We start from the raw sequence: 16441 nt of genomic DNA, 5'->3' as shown, positions 1-16441 counted from the left end.
CTTCCAGACCCTTAATCAACACACTTCTAACAATCTGTTAAAGTGAAGACAAAACGCAAGCTTTGTGTACACTGTGTACTAGCATTTGTTTTGCAAAGGCTATTTATACAAGCACTTACATTTTAACAGAATAAAGAAGAAACCTACTGAAAGAAAAAAGGCGCAAATAAAACAACAACTTCCCGCTGTTTATGAAACTCTCATTAATCTACACAATTTACTAATAAGCACAAACACGCCTTCTTTTAAAGTAGTAAATATTCTACAAAAATGATAAAGAGAGCTTCATTGATTCATTACCTATTTAGTACTCACACTACAGACTGGAATATGTTTTTTTTAACGATATTAAAGAAAGCTGAAAACATAAAAAGACCACCAGCACACACTAAACTGACATGTACTGTAGCAGACAGAAGTTAGGGTTATACATCACAGTACCTCCTTCCTCACAGTAACCTATCCCAAGAGATTCAATACAGCAGCTGTAATGTTTGGCTTCCCCAGCTGTAATGCAGCTAATGCTGCTATTTCCTTATTCCCAAGTCTCTTCTAACCCCTCAGTTCAGTATCAGCCTTCTGATGTCAAACAAGAGAATTTACATAAGTTTCAGTTTCACTTCTCCACACTAAATATTGCCACATGTACAGTCACATGACTAAAGAAAACATAACTTTGAGATACAGCAGGAAATACTATTTAAAAAAAAAAATACTGTACAAAGCATAGCTTACATAAATCTAATAATATACAGCAATACAATTGTTAATGTGTGTATTCCTGAACCTTAGGTCACACAATTCTTCTGGACACCCTTTCACTGCAGGGATAAGAATTCAGAAGCAAAACTTTGGATAAAATAATAGGACATGTATTTAGAATATGGTTTCTCAAGATCTCCTAGGCTAGATGATCACTTGCCAGCGGGCTAGTACCTAGAATAATGCCTTTTTGCAAAGCAGACATAGGACTATTTGATGGAAGAAGCAGCAGAGGCTTACCATACTATCTCTTTTACCTGGGACGCTCATGAATTACACAGTATCTGCGGCTGATTAAAACCAGGTGAAATCCAGGCCTGAAATAAACAGCCATAGAACCTTTGTAATTCATGAGTGTTCTAGTTTAAATGGATATTATGGTAAAAGCCTATGCATACAAATTAATCATATCCTTCTTTGAATTTCCACCTACAGTTCTAGCACTTTATTCGCTATGGCCCCATGCACAAGAGGACCCAATTTTGTTAATTAACCTGGTACACAGAACAATGGGTGCCAGCAGAATTCCAGTACATAGATGGGGGATGGGGGGGGAGGGGGGGGGCAGCACCAGTCTAGTGCTAGTTTCTATTATTGAAGGAAGGCCCTACACCTATAGGGGTATATGCAATTGCGGTCGAATTCCCGAAATTGTCGAAAAACTGGACTTTTTTGCCAAAAAAAAAAAAAATTAGACGATGCAATTCAGTACTTTCCGTCAAAAAAACGGACTTTCAAAATTCGACTTTTTGAAATTCGACATTTGTTAAATTCGACATTTCTGCAATGGTACAAATGCGGCAATTTGACAAAAGTATATTCAATTGAAGTTTGGAAATTCGACAACAGTGCTTTTAGACAGTAAATTCGTCATTTTCAATCCGCCACACTTTGGTGGGTGAATCTAATAAAAAAAAAAAAAAAAATTTTTATTGGTAATAGCATATCTATTTATATTAGAAGGGATTAGGTACTTGGTTTGTCTTTTTGGGAGGCACAAGTAATATATATATATATATATATATATATATATATATATATATATATATATATATATATATATATATATAGTCGGATCGGCACTCACCCTTCCTTGGATTTAATGCCCTGGTGCCTTCTGGTAATAATAGTATATTCAACGGATCCTGGCAAGCAGCGGCACTCAAGGACTGACTCAAGCGTAATAAACGGTGAACAGAGTTTTAATCCATTTCACAAAACAAAATACATCCAGTTACAGACACCACCTGTGGGACACCAGGTTACTGTATAATTACAAATATATGTATAATGTTTGTGCATAGTGCGGTGCTGTTTCCAGGTTTCCAGGTTACAATTGTACATCTGAATCATTTAGCAGTTCGTTTATACATTTAACATAAACTTATGCTGCTTTGCACCTTAATCTTTTTAAATTTCCAAGTCACTTCATTGTTTTTATGTTCACAGTGCCGACAATGGTACCGCCGTGACTGGATTACCCGCAACACTCTGGGTTGCCTTGGTTACGGAAACAGCTGCCCGGGAGGTCAGCGTCGCTGTAAGTGGTTGCCAGGTTACACGGACGTTCCATGTCACGACGCCGGACCATGTGACCGGCACTGGTTGATGACGTCACTCTAATGCACACAGGGAAGCGTGGTAGCGTCTTCCCCTGATTGATTGCCGCACGGCCCGCAGGCGGGTTTCATCTCACATAAAGGTAATTATTCTTCTCACTACTTCACTTCTCACTTGTTGTCCTTGTAGAAGGGGTGTTCGCGCCCCGAAACGTTGGATGTATTTTGTTTTGTGAAATGGATTAAAACTCTGTTCACCGTTTATTACGCTTGAGTCAGTCCTTGAGTGCCGCTGCTTGCCAGGATCCGTTGAATATATATATATATACACATATATATATATATATATATATATATATATATATATATATATTTTTTTTTATTTTTTTTAGATGGAATGGTAAAATCACGGAAAAAAAATGGCGTGGGGTCCCCCCTCCAAAGTATAACCAGCCTCGGGCTCTTCGAGCCGGTCCTGGTTCTAAAAATCCGGGGGGGGGAAATGGACAGGGGATCCCCCGTATTTTTAAAACCAGCACCGGGCTCTGCGCCTGGTGCAAAAAATACGGGGGACAAAAAGAGTAGGGGTCCCCCGTATTTTTTACACCAGCATCGGGCTCCACTAGCTGGACAGATAATGCCACAGCCGGGGGGGGTCTCTGCATTCGGGGAAAGGGGTCCCATGTGTAAACATGGGACCCCTTTCAGTCCGCTGGTCCGGGTGTTCGTTTATTTCTTTTGCCAAGTACGAGGATTTATATCTGGACACTGGATTGAGGCGAGTATAATTTTATTCACAGGTACCTCGGATCGTCGGATCAGGAGACGTGGCAGTCGGCGGGTCAACATAGGTAAGTATGTGTGTGTCGGCAGGTGTGAAGTAAAGTTTTACTCTCAAGGTGTGTCTCCTGTTTTTATTTAGGTATTTTTTTTCCAGTAGTACTACAGGTACCAGCGGGCCCGTTTTTCTCCCGCATGCTGGTACTTGTGGTTCTCCAAGCACCAGCTTGCGGGGGAGCCTTGCTGGGACTTGTAGTACTACAGGAAAAAACAATATTCTTGTCATTTTCTCAAGGCTATCAGCCCCCCATCCGCAGCCCTTGGATGGGGGGGGGGGACAGCCTCGGGCTTCACCCCTGGCCCTTGGGTGGCTGGGGGGACACCCCTTGATTGAAGGGGTCCCCACTCCCCCAGGGTACCCCGGTCAGGGGTGACTAGTTGGATATTTAATGCCACGGCCGCAGGGCGCTGTATAAAAGTGACCCCCGGCTGTGGCATTATCTACCCAGCTAGTGGAGCCCGATGCTGGTGTAAATAATATGGGGGACCCCTACTCTTTTTGTCCCCCGTATTTTTGCACCAGCACCAGGCGCAGTGCCCGGTGCTGGTTTTAAAAATACGGGGGATCCCCTGTCCATTTTTTCCCCGGATTTTTAGAACCAGGACCAGCTCGAAGAGCCCGAGGCTGGTTATGCTTTGGAGGGGGGACCCCACGCAATTTTTTTTCGGGTTTTTTCCCGTTTTTTAAAAATCGGAACAAAATCCGTCAAATCGGCCGTTTTTCGTCAGCGGCACTGTCGAATCCGTTTTTTATTGAATATGGTCAATTTCGGCACCCACTTGCCGAAATTAGACGGTCGCTTTGTGTCGAATTAAAAAACGGCCGAAAAATTGCCGCGATTCGCCGCTAATTACATATACCCCATAGCCTCCCTGTTATACCCCTTTTACACCGCCACTAAGCACCCGGGGTTATTGCCGCGATAACCCAGGAGTGGCTCGGTGTAAAAGGGTTCACCTGAGTGCAGTTACCGGGGAATCCAACCTGGCTAGCTTGCAGGGTTGGTCCCGGGAAGAACGCAGGCCGCTGTGCAGTGTAAATGGGTCAGCCGTGTCGATGCGACCCCAGACCCATTCAGTGCATAGCGAAGAGTCGGTGCTTGGAGATTATGTCATCTCTCAATGCAGCCTCCGCACATGTTGGCAGTGACACCACCAACCCGGCAATATGCCAGGTCTGGTCGTTTTCTTAAAGCTAGAGAGGTAAAAATCATGAGATAAAGTACCAGCCAATCAGCTTCTGTCTTACATTTTACAGGCTGTGTTTGAAAAAATAAGATTTTACTCACCGGTAAATCTATTTCTCGTAGTCCGTAGTGGATGCTGGGACTCCGTAAGGACCATGGGGAATAGCGGCTCCGCAGGAGACTGGGCACAACTAAAGAAAGCTTTACGACTATCTGGTGTGCACTGGCTCCTCCCACTATGACCCTCCTCCAGACCTCAGTTAGGATACTGTGCCCGGAAGAGCTGACACAATAAGGAAGGATTTTGAATCCCGGGTAAGACTCATACCAGCCACACCAATCACACCGTATAACTCGTGATACTATACCCAGTTAACAGTATGAAATATAACTGAGCCTCTCAACAGATGGCTCAACAATAACCCTTTAGTTAGGCAATAACTATAAACAAGTATTGCAGACAATCCGCACTTGGGATGGGCGCCCAGCATCCACTACGGACTACGAGAAATAGATTTACCGGTGAGTAAAATCTTATTTTCTCTGACGTCCTAAGTGGATGCTGGGACTCCGTAAGGACCATGGGGATTATACCAAAGCTCCCAAACGGGCGGGAGAGTGCGGATGACTCTGCAGCACCGAATGAGCAAACTCTAGGTCCTCCTCAGCCAGGGTATCAAACTTGTAGACTCTTACAAAAATGTTTTAACCCGACCAAGTAACAGCTCAGCAAAGTTGTAAAGCCGAGACCCCTCGGGCAGCCGCCCAAGAAGAGCCCACTTTCCTCGTGGAATGGGCTTTTACAGATTTAGGGTGCGGCAGTCCAGCCGCAGAATGTGCAAGTTGAATCGTGCTACAGATCCAGCGAGCAATAGTCTGCTTAGAAGCAGGAGCACCCAGCTTGTTGGGTGCATATAGGAGATATAGCAAGTCAGTTTTCCTGACTCCAGCTGTCCTGGAAACATATACTTTTCAGGGCCCTGACTGCGTCTAGTAACTTGGAATCCTCCAAGTCCCAAGTAGCCGCAGGCACCACAATAGGTTGGTTCAAATGAAAAACTGATACCACCTTAGGAAGGAATTGGGAACGAGTCCTCAATTCCGCCTTATCCATATAAAATACAGATAAGGGCTTTTGTATGACAAAGCCGCCAATTCTGATACACGCCTGGCCGACGCCAAGGCCCACAGCATGACCACTTTCCACGTGAGGTATTATAGCTCCACAGGTTTAAGTGGCTCAACCCAATGCGACTTCAGGAAATCCAACACCACGTTGAGATCCCACGGTGCCACTGGAGGCACAAACGGGGGCTGACTATGCAGCACTCCCTTAACAAAAGTCTGAACTTCAGGCAGTGAAGCCAGTTCTATTTTGGAAGAAAATCGATAGAGCCGAAATCTGGACCTTAATGGAACCCAATTTTAGGCCCATAGTCACCTCTGACTGTAGGAAGTGCAGAAATCGACCTAGCTGAAATTTCTCCTTTGGGGCCTTCCTGGCCTCACAGCACGCAACATATTTCCGCCATATGCGGTGATAATGGTTTGCGTTCATTTCTTTCCTAGCTTTAAATAGCGTAGGGATAACTTCCTCAGGAATGCCCTTTTCCTTCAGGATCCGGCGTTCAACCGCCATGCAGTCAAACGCAGCCGAGGTACGTCTTGGAACAGACAGGCCCCCTGCTGCAGCAGGTCCTGTCTGAGCGGCAGAGGCCATGGGTCCTCTGAGATCATTTCTTGGAGTTCTGGTTACCAAGCTCTTCTTGGCCAACCCGGAACAATGAGTATAGTTCTTACTCCTCTTTTTATTATTATTCTCATTACCCTGGGTAAGAGAGGCAGAGAAGGGAACACATACACCGACTGGTACACCCACGGTGTTACCAGAGCGTCCACAGCTATCGCCTGAGGGTCCCTTGACCTGGCGCAATATCTTTGTAGCTTTTTGTTGAGGCGGGACGCCCTCATGTCCACCTGTGGCCTTTCCCAACGGTGTACAATCATTTGGAAGACTTCTGGATGAAGTCCCCACTCTCCCGGGTGGAGGTCGTGTCTTCTGAGAAAAGCTGCTTCTCAGTTGTCCACTCCGGGAATGAACACTGCTGACAGTGCTAACACATGACTTTCCTCCCATCGGAGAATCCTTGTGGCTTCTGCCATCGCCATCCTGCTTCTTGTGCCGCCCTGTCGGTTTACATGAGCGACCGCCGTGATGTTGTCTGACTGGATCAGCACCGGCCGGTGTTGAAGCAGGGGTCTAGCCTGACTTAGGGCATTGTAAATGGCCCTTAGTTCCAGAATATTTATGTGTAGGGAAGTCTCCTGACTTTTCCATAGCCTTGGAAGTTTCTTCCCTGTGTGACTGCCCCCCAGCCTCGAAGGCTGGCATCCGTGGTCACCAGGACCCAGTCCTGTATGCTGAATCTGCGGCCCCCTAGAAGATGAGCACTCTGCAGCCACCACAACAGCGACACCCTGGCCCTTGGAGACAGGGCCCGGACCACTTGTCCCGGACCACTTGTCCAACAGATCCCACTGGAAAATCCTTGCATGGGACCTGGCGAATGGAATTTCTTCGTAAGAAGCTACCATCTTTCCCAGGGCTCGCGTGCATTGATGCACCGACACCTGTATTTGTATTAGGAGGTCTCTGACTAGAGACGACAACTCCTTGGACTTCTCCTCCGGGAGAAACCCTTTTTATCCTGTTCTGTGTCCAGAACCATACCCAGGAACAGTAGACGCGTCGTAGGAACCAGCTGCGACTTTGGAATATTCAGAATCCAGCCGTGCTGTTGTAGCACTTCCCGAGATAGTGCTACTCCGACGAACAACTGCTCCCTGGACCTCGCCTTTATAAGGAGATCGTCCAAGTACGGGATAATTATTTCGGCCATTACCTTGGTAAATACCTCGGTGCCGGGGACAGACCAACGGCAACGTCTGGAATTGGTAATGACAATCCTGTACCACAATTTTGAGGTACTCCTGGTGAAGAGGGTAAATAGGGACATGCAGGTAAGCATCCTTGATGTCCAGTGATACCATGAAATTCTCCAGGCTTGCAATAATCGCCCTGAGCGATTCCATTTTGAACTTGAACCTTCGTATATAAGTGTTCAAGGCTTTCAATTTTAGAATGGGTCTCACCGAACCGTCTGGTTTCGGTACCACAACATTTTGGAATAGTAACCCCGGCCTTGTTGAAGGAGGGGTACCTTGATTTCACCTGCTGGAAGTACAGCTTGTGAATTGCCGCCAGTACTACCTTTCTCCGAGGGCAGCAGGCAAGGCTGATGTGAGGTAACGGCGAGGGGGAGTCGCCTCGAACTCCAGCCTGTATCCCTGTGATACTATTTGCAGAGCAAGTACCTGTAGAAGAAAGCTCCCGTCTTCCACAGTCCGTAAGTGGCGTCCTCCGTCTCCCACTGTGTCTGGCTCTCGTGCACACACCTTTGATCGCTTTGAGAGAGAGAGGTTGGTCCGGCTCCCGGAGCTCTGCGCACCGCAGGCGCTGATCAGTTGATTTTGCTCCAGTCTTCAAGCCGCCGCATATAGCGTCCTCCCGTCTCCCGCTTGTCAATCTCGAGCAGCGCTGCACATCAATATGGACCTATAAGCAATGTCCACTGGGTCACATAGGGCACCTTCTCTTGACCCAGTGGACATTGCTTATAGGTCCATATTGATGTGCAGCGCTGCTCGAGATTGACAAGCGGGAGACGGGAGGACGCTATATGCGGCGGCTTGAAGACGGGAGCAAAATCAACTGATCAGCGCCTGCAGTGCGCAGAGCTCCGGGAGCCGAACCAACCTCTCTCTCTCAAAGCGATCAAAGGTGTGTGCACGAGAGCCAGACACAGTGGGAGACGGAGGACGCCACTTACGGACTGTGGAAGACGGGAGCTTTCTTCTACAGGTGCTTGCTGTGCACCAAGCCCCGGGTGATATACAAATTTCCTCCATGTATTCTGGATAGCTTTTCTACATGTAAAGAACTATTCATATATATGAGCAATTGGTTAAACTCATTTATTGGTATATACCTAAACAAAGGCTCCATATTTATTTTTATCACACCACATGATATTTAATCATGAAATTTTTATGAGCACATCTAATGGGACTGTCCTATTCTGAGAACAAAAATAAGGACATTGTCAACTTATGATTATTGAATTAGCCCTATGTGGTCACTAGTAGCTATATGATCCACCTCTTATGCTCAATTAGTAGGTTTAGCATTCAGCTTTTTTACTTGTATGCGCATACTAATTAACTCAATTTTTTATGATTATGTCTATGTAACCTATACATGATTGATTTAATAGATATTAAAATTACCTTATAATTATTCTATTGAGTGTATTCATGTCATGTTGCCTCCAATTAAATAGCGCAAGGGGTTATTCAGTTTGTTTTTGGTACACCTGGTTTTAATCAGGTGAGATTGTGTTGGCCATATCCACAGGCCATTATACCCTGCTTGCGGCTATCTAGATTGCATGAGTTGCGAGAGCAAGTTTAAATTTTTGTGTGGAGTGGGTGTGATTACAGATATAGACACCCATCCGCAATTGTTCAAATTTAACCAATATTAGTAGCGCCTGACATTAGTATTAGTATACTATTTGCAGAACCTAGGGATCCACCTGTGGGCAAGCCCACTGGTCCCTGAAGTTCCCGAGACGCGTCCCTACCGCACCTGTCTCCACCTGTGGAGCCCCAGCGTCATGCGGTGGACTCAGAGGAAGCGGGGGAAGATTTTTGATCCTGGGAACTGGCTGCTGGTGCAGCTTTTTCCTTCCTTCTTCCCTTGTCTCTGTGCAGAAAGGAAGCGCCTTTGACCCGCTTGCTTTTCTGAAGCCGAAAGGACTGTACCTGAAAATACGGTGCTTTCTTAGGCTGTGAGGAAACCTGAGGTAAAAAATTTTCTTCCCAGCTGTTGCTGTGGATACGAGGTCCCAGAGACCATCCCCAAACAATTCCTCACCCTTATAAGGCAGAATCTCCATGTGCCTTTTACAGGCAGCATCACCTGTCCACTGCCGGGTTTCTAATAACCTCCTGGCAGAATGGACATTGCATTAATTCTGGATGCCAGCCGGCAAATATCCCTCTGTGCATCCTTCATATATAAGACGACGTCTTTAATATGCTCTATGTTAGCAAAATATTATCCCTGTCTAGGGTATTAATATTATCTGACCACGCTGCAGCAGCACTATTTATGCTGAGGCAAATGCAGGTCTCAGTATAGAACCTGAGTGTGTATATACAGACTTCAGGATAGCCTCCTGCTTTTTATCAGCAGGCTCCTTCAAGGTGGCCGTATCCTAAGACGGCAGTGCCACCTTTTTTGACAAACGTGTGAGCGCCTTATCCACCCTAGGGGATATCTCCCAACGTGACCTATCCTCTGGCGGGAAAGGGTACGCCATCAGCAACTTTTTAGAAATTACCAGTTTCTTATCGGGGGAACCCACGCTTCTTTACACACTTCATTCACTCATCTGATGGGGGAACAAAACACTGGCTGCTTTTTCTCCCCAAAAATAAAACCCCTTTTATGTGGTACTTGGGTTCATGTCAGAAATGTGTAACACATTTTTCATTGCCGAGATCATGTAACGGATGTTCCTAGTGGATTGTGTATATATCTCAACCTCGTCGACATCTGTGTCTGCCATCTGAGGTAACGGGCGTTTTTTTGAGCCCCTGATGGCCTTTGAGACGCCTGGGCAGGCGCGGGCTGAGAAGCCGGCTGTCCCACAGCTGTTACGTCATTCAGCCTTTTATGTAAGGAGTTGACATTATCGGTTAATACATTCCACCTATCCATCCACTCTGGTGTCGGCCCCACAGGGGGCGACATCCCATTTATCGGCCTCTGCTCCGCCTCCACGTAACCTTCCTCATCCAACATGTCGACACAGCCGTACCGACACACCGCACACACACAGGGAATGCTCTGACTGAGGACAGGACCCCACAAAGTCCTTTGGGGAGACAGAGAGAGAGTATGCCAGCACACACCAGAGCGCTATATAATGCAGGGATTAACACTATAACTGAGTGATTTTTCCCCCAATAGCTGCTTGTATACATATATTGCGCCTAAATTTAGTGCCCCCCCCCCCTCTCTTTTTAACCCTTTGAGCCTGAAAACTACAGGGGAGAGCCTGGGGAGCTGTCTTCCAGCTGCACTGTTAAGAAAAAATGGCGCCAGTGTGCTGAGGGAGATAGCCCCGCCCCTTTTTCGGCTGACTTTTCTCCCGCTTTTTTATGGATTCTGGCAGGGGTAATTTATCACATATATAGCCCTGGGACTATATATTGTGATGATTTGCCAGCCAAGGTGTCTTATATTGCCCTCAGGGCGCCCCCCCCCCCAGCGCCCTGCACCCATCAGTGACCGGAGTGTGAGGTGTACATGAGGAGCAATGGCGCACAGCTGCAGTGCTGTGCGCTACCTTGTTGAAGACAGAAGTCTTCTGCCGCCGATTTTCCGGAACACTTCTTGCTTCTGGCTCTGTAAGGGGGCCGGCAGCGCGGCTCCGGGAACGAACACCAAGGTCGGGTCCTGCGGTCGATCCCTCTGGAGCTAATGGTGTCCAGAAGCCTAAGAAGCCCAAACTACCACCTGTTCGGTAGATTCGCTTCTTCTCCCCTTAGTCCCTCGCTGCAGTGAGTCTGTTGCCAGCAGATCTCACTGTAAAATAAAAAAACTAAATATACTTTCTTTCTAGGAGCTCAGGAGAGCCCCTAGTGTGCATCCAGCTCAGCCGGGCACAAGAATCTAACAGAGGTCTGGAGGAGGGTCATAGTGGGAGGAGCCAGTGCACACCAGGTAGTCCTAAAGCTTTCTTTAGTTGTGCCCAGTCTCCTGCGGAGCCGCTATTCCCCATGGTCCTTACGGAGTCCCAGCATCCACTTAGGACGTCAGAGAAATGACAGTTATGAGCTGATTGTTTGATAGTTTATCGCTTAAAATGTTATCTATATCCAAGCTTTGATAAATAGTGTACCTCCTCTAAGTTTGTTTAATTTAATGTTAAGGGGCATAGACACGTTGAGATTTGTGCTTAACTTTTGTGCTAAGCGATTTAGACTAGGCAATTTCCCTTGAACTTCCCGGTGTCTAGATCGCCCATACACGTAGTGATGTGTGCTAAGCAATTTGTGGCAAGACAAAAAAAAGAAAAAAGGTTATTTTAAATAGTGGTAAGGGTGACGCAGATCACTATCGCTCAGTCTATACACACAGAGCGATTTGAACTCACTTGCTAAGCGATCTAACTAGATTTTTGTGACGCACGGGACCGCATATCGGTATGGGGTGTACACACGGAGTGATTTGTGCTTAACTACTAAGCGATCTAAACAGATCGCTTTGAAAAGAGGAAAAAAATTGCCCGTGTGTATGCCCCATTAGAGTGCAAATGACTAATCACTTGCCGCTCTCTGCTAATTAGCCACATGTTTTCTCTATAAGTGGCTGAGCTACCTCCCCTCAAACCATAGTTGGGGCCGATTCATTTAAGTCAGGCTTTTCATTTTACATTTAATTCTCTAGAAATCTCTTTTGGTGGGAGAAAATGAGTGCCAGAACATGTCAATGTTATGCTTTAGGAATCTAACGGACACTTTCGGCGAGATTCAAATGTTTTTACCGCCGGCAGCCACTAGATGGCATCGAACAGGTCTATTTTAATGTAGCTCCGATTGGGTGCGATCGGCTGCCGACATCGACATTTCAGCTTGCACCCGCTGGGGGTGTTGAGCCGAAATGTGTGAAAAGTGATCTGTTTGGCACTTTTCCCGATCGCGCCCATTAGCGCGATAGGGGACATCAATTGTATATCGCCCCGCGCAATCTCCCATCACTATATATGGGAGATCGGGGGCGATAACATTTGAATTTCCCCTAATGTGATGCGTTTCTGTTTGCAGCACAGCGTGAAAGTTTTAGATTATCACCCAGAGTTAGAATATAATCTCACATTAACGAGCAGAACAATTTAGCAGTTTCTCCTACTTTAATGAACTTTCTAAATACATTTTCAAGTTAAGCAGGTAACATGTTAGTATAGGGCCTGCTTATTATTTGTGGCTGTGTGGCACTGTAGACTATCAGTTCTCAGCGCTGCATAACACAGCTATATGTAATTACTTTAATGAAGGACGGAACGACCATGTTCCGTCCTTCATGAACATAAAACAGGATGCTAGCGACGGACGCTTGGTTTGATGTGCAGCGCATCAATCCTGGGTATACACTGAGCTATGTAAACCACAGAGGCACTTAATACCTGCACTTGCTCAATTCATATGTTCAGATATGCAGCACTGCAATCAGCAGGATAGCCAAAAGACAGATCCAAGTTTTAAGGATATGCATGCTCGAGTACAGGTGACTTAGGTGGTGATGTACTAAGCAGTGAAAACAGTGGAAAAGTGAGCCAGTGGAGAAGTTGCCCATGGCAACCAATCAGCTGCTCTGTATAATTTTATAGTATGCAAATTATAAATGTTACGTCAATGCTGATTGGTTGCCATGGACAATTTCTCCACTGGCTCGCTTCTCCACTCTTTTCACTGCTTAGTACGTCTGCCCCTCTATTAGTACAGTAGTCAATTTGATTTAACCATCTGATCTCAAGCATGGATATCCTTAAAACCTTGCAGAGTTTGGTAACCTCTGTCCGATGTACATGATTTTCCACGTTTATTTGTTTGACCAGTGGTTTATACTGTTCCATAGAATAAGAATGTAGGCTCCGGGGTGAATTATTTCAGTACATGCATGATTTTTAGAGCAATTTTCTCACAAACAGGGTAACATGTTCTTGCATAAGCTTGTTATTTAAGCTGGATACATACTATGGGGCCGATTCAATTGTGGTGCGCGCCACCTGCTGGCCGTCTAAAGTTATGGACATCTATAGGAGCTATTCAACTGTTTCTCCAATAGATGCACATTACCTGCGGCAGTCCCATTTATTTATCGCAGGTGTGAGAAAAATAAAAAAAGTGTTAAGTCCATAGTTTGGGTGCCCAAAGTCAGACTTTGGACGCCCACTGAATCGCTTTAGACGGTTTTAGCCGCTTTGCGCGGCTAAACCCGGTAATGGGCATCTGATCGCAGCAACAATTGAATAGCTCCAACAGACGGCCATTGCTAAAGATGCCCAGAAGGTTGTGCAGAGAACAACTGAATTGAACCCTATAAGATCATCTGTCCAAACTTTCTGGTTGGAGTGAAAATCTGGAAATGTATGGGAGCCATACATTAGTGCAGCCCCCCCAGGTAAAATCCACCACCTCAGCTCAGTGTCAGTGAAGCCAGATGCAGTCCGTGAGACAGCACTGGCTTCACTGTGACGTCCTATTTGAAGTCCTACCTGCCAGTCACAGACACTACAGGCAGTCCCATTGAGAGGTGTTTAATCCCTCCAGGACTGCTAGACTGGGCTGCAATCGTTCTGACTTTCCTGACAGTTTCTGATAGGAAACCAGCTCGCTGCCTCGTCAGACCTAGCCGTCTTCTATGGACTGTAGCCGATGCAGTCCATAGATGCCGTGGTTTTGTGCAAGCGCAATACCATCACCACTATTGCGCAGGCACCGGGTACCGGCGTCTGAACTGTACATAGTCATAAATTAAGGCGGCAGCGACAACAAGGCAGCAGAGACCAGACAGCATCACCAGCCCTCCTCCTCCGCTAAGGTACGAACCGCTGCTGATGGGAGCAGTCAACCATTTTCTCCCAAAAGCTGGAAATTGGACAAAAATGGTGGTACAGAAAATGTATTAAATCAAATGGATTTAACAAATTTGTCGAACGTCCATTTTTGTCTGTGTTCTAGTGTTTGGGAGCAAATGGTCAATTGTCATTTGCTCCCACACATTACCAGATTTTTGTTCCAACCAAAAAATTGGACAGATAATCTTATAGGCTGTATCCAGCTTTAGAAATGCAGGTACTATACTCAAACAAATGATGCAAACCATGTATCACACTGCAATAATATTTATTAGCAGAATCGTGACAACTCAATCACCTCTGTTCAACTAGTGCTCAGTTTGCCTCGATGGAACATGCTCCATCTGTAGTCAGTGATATACTTAAACAGAACTAAAATAAAAAAAATAAAAGCCTTACAACATTCCAAACCTTGCTTTGAATGAATAAATAAGGAACAAAAAAAAGAAACCATGCAATGACACAAAAGGGTATTTTGTGGCCTCTAGTGGCAAAGGCCCACATTACAAAAAGAACTGAGAATGCCACAAGAAACGAAACGAAATACATTTTACTGTTGTCCTCATGAAAAACAAGAAACCAAAACAGAGAATGATCTTTGAGTTCATCAATGTGTCACTGTTGTTAATGACTCACCTGTCAATATACTCCGTTAACTATTTATGCAATACAGCAAAATCTAAGAAACCTCTACCACACGCTAGTTTGAGAGAACACGTCACCAGGATTATTGAAAATATAATAATACATAAAGGAGTAAGAAGCATATTTATCAGTATAGCGATAAATGCCAAAAAAAAAAAAAAAGGAGATTTATGGTAAGAAATTACCTTTGTTAAATCTTTTTCTGCGAGGTACACTGGGTTCCACAGGGATAACATCGGGGTGTAGAGTTGGATCTTGATCCGACGCACAAACAGGCTCAAAGCTTTGACTGTTCCCAGGATGCTTAGCACCGCCTCCTCTATAACCCCGCCTCCGTGCACAGGAGCCCAGTTTTGTTAACCAGTCCAATGCAGTAGCAGGTAAAAGAGACGGCGACCGTTAGTAGCCACATACCTTCTCCTGTCGTGAGAATGTAGTGTATGTGGCTACTACTAGTGTATGTGGCCACGTTTGTGAAAACCAAAAAGGACAAAGAGGGAATCAGATCTCCTAAGAGAAGCTGTCCTCTTCACATAAATACGGAGAGCCCGTACCACATCCAAAGACCGCTCTTTGGAGGATAAACCTGGAGAGGTAAAGGCCGAAACCACAATCTCTTGGTTAAGGTGGAAATATGACACCACCTAAGGGAGATAACCCGGGCGAGATCTAAGAACCGCACGGTCACGGTGAAAAATCAGCAAGGGTGACCGACAGGAAAAGGCACCCAAGTCTGAAACCCATCTAGCAGAGGCAATAGCCAGCAGAAACAAGACCTTAAGAGTAAACCATTTAAGGTCTACAGACTCAAGAGGTTCAAATGGAGACTCTTCTAAGGCATCCAGAACAACCAACAAATCCCAAGGAGCCACAGACGGGACATAGGGAGGTTGAATCCGTAAAACACCCTGAGTGAATGTATGAACATCAGGCAGTCGCAATTTTTCTCTGAAACCATATCGACAAGGCAGAACCTTGAGGGAGGCCAGACGAAGGCTTAAGCACAGGCCCTGTTGCAGAAAAGCCAAGAGTTTGGTGGTACTGAACTTGTATGCATTATAATTGTTAGTTGCACACCAAGCAAAATAAGAATTCCAGACCCTATGATATATCTGAGCAGAAGCCGGGTTACAGGCCTTCAACATTGTTTGAATGACCGCCTCATAAAAAAAAAAAAAAAAACTTTGGCCCTCAGTACGGAAGCTTCAAGAGCCACACTGTCAAAGCCAGCTGGGCCAAATCCTGGCAGACACAAGGGCCCTGAACGAGGAGGTCAGGGCGCTGTGGAAGCAGGAGAGGACGCTCTATCAACAGACCCTGCAGGTCTGAGAACCAATGCTGTCTGGGCCACGCTGGAGCGATTTTAGTAGTATTCCTCCTTGCTTGAACTTCCTTATCACCCTGGGCAGAAGTGACACTGGAGGGAACATGTACGGCAGCCGAAAGTTCCATGGAATTGCCAGTGCGTCCACGAATGCTGCTTGAGGATCCCTTGTCCTTGCTCCGAAGACCGGAACCTTGTGACTGTGTCGAAACGCCATCAGGTCTACATCTGGTAGACCCCACTGTTCCACGAGGAGTTGAAAGCCCTCCGGATGAAGGCTCCACTCTCCGGCATGTACGTCCTGACGACTGAGGAAGTCCGCTTCCCAATTTAGGACCCCCAGAATGAACACTG

General features: G+C 45.9%; 1 protein-coding gene across 4 annotated transcripts in view; it reads right to left on the bottom strand.

Moving 5' to 3' along the window:
• Positions 1-16441, bottom strand: part of TRANK1 (tetratricopeptide repeat and ankyrin repeat containing 1) — a 417569-nt gene that overhangs the window by 365698 nt on the left and 35430 nt on the right. Inside the window, exon 1 of one of the 4 annotated variants that reach the window (XM_063922608.1) lies at positions 442-545. The exons of 2 other annotated variants lie outside the window; for them this stretch is intronic. The gene's annotated coding sequence lies outside the window, so the exon portion shown is untranslated. Of the gene's footprint in view, positions 1-441; positions 546-16441 lie in introns of those variants that run through there. One more of the 4 variants, XM_063922604.1, reaches the window with a different exon arrangement.

Source organism: Pseudophryne corroboree, chromosome 5, assembly GCF_028390025.1.
Source record: "Pseudophryne corroboree isolate aPseCor3 chromosome 5, aPseCor3.hap2, whole genome shotgun sequence".
NCBI lineage: Eukaryota > Metazoa > Chordata > Amphibia > Anura > Myobatrachidae > Pseudophryne > Pseudophryne corroboree.
Note: the sequence above shows the minus strand (reverse complement) of the source record. Positions and strands in the feature narration are given on the sequence as shown.